This window comes from Morus notabilis, unplaced genomic scaffold, assembly GCF_000414095.1.
Source record: "Morus notabilis unplaced genomic scaffold, ASM41409v2 Scaffold1513, whole genome shotgun sequence".
Classification (NCBI taxonomy): Eukaryota; Viridiplantae; Streptophyta; class Magnoliopsida; order Rosales; family Moraceae; genus Morus; species Morus notabilis.
The window spans coordinates 22,142-23,394 of NW_010356510.1; positions in this window are offsets into that span (position 1 = coordinate 22,142).

A 1,253-nucleotide genomic window follows, 5' to 3' on the forward strand; every position below is an offset into this window, starting at 1 on the left:
GGCCGCGCGCTGGGGTGCGCTGGGCATGCGCTAGGGCGCGCCCTTTAGGCGATTTCTGGAAATTTTCTAGGCAGTTTCTGGGCATCTTCAAAGGCTTCAAACTTGATCTTCAAGGCCTCCATTCGATTCAAAATCAAAACCCTAATTCTACCCAAAACCTAGAATTACAATCATTCTAATCCCGAATTAAATTACAAATAATTTATCAATGAATAAAGATAACCGATCCATGGAACCATATAATTAACGACCAAATCCACCATCCATACATTCATCAACATGAATTAAAAATAAACATCCATAAATGCAAGTGCCTATCCATCACATACATACATAATTAAATATCACATATTTAATATATCAATTTTGATTATCAAATAATCGAAGCATAAATTAATATCGTCTATAGACCACTCTGATACCAATTGTTGGTTACCGAATCGAATTCGGACGCAGAAACGTGGCAGGAAGGCGGATCGTGTATAACAAAAATTTTCACAAAACTTTTGAGATACTCTATAGATTATATTAATTTATGCACGAATAAATTAATCACATTAATTTATATGTCAAGAACTCAATTAGAAAAAATACCTAGAGGCCGACTCGGATGATAACTTGAGTTCTTTGAGCATAAACAATCCTTGCTCCAATCTTCGTGTTTAGAAAACCAAAGTCTTCCACGTTAATTCATTGATTCCACGTAGACGTGTGTGTGGGCACACGTGAGACAAAACAGGTTCCAAAAACACTCGAATTTCCACAAACACCAACGCATGCACGATGTAGAATTTTTTAGGAGAAAAAATTTTCCTCTCTCTCACTTGAGAATTTCAGCCAGCCTTAACTATTAGGGCAGAAAAATGTTTTCAAAATTTGTATTCACAATTTTCTATCATTCTCATATTTAAAGAGTAGAAGTCAAACTTCAAAAAAGGAATTAAATCTCTATCTCCCATTTGAATTTGGAGAAAAAAAATCCTCCTCCACATTATCCTATTGTGGCCGGCCATCCTTGGGATTTTCTCCCTTGTGTGTGTCGCCAATTACGGATAGGGAATGAAGAGAAATCATCTTTTATCCTGTAGTCTAATTTTAATTCAAATTCAAATTCAAATTTAAGTCAAACTTAAATTAATTTGAATTCTAAATTGAACAACTTATCAAATAAGTTTAAAAGGATAAATTTAAATTATGTTCATGATTCAAATTCAAATTTAAATAATCACATTATTTAAATAATAATTAATTCT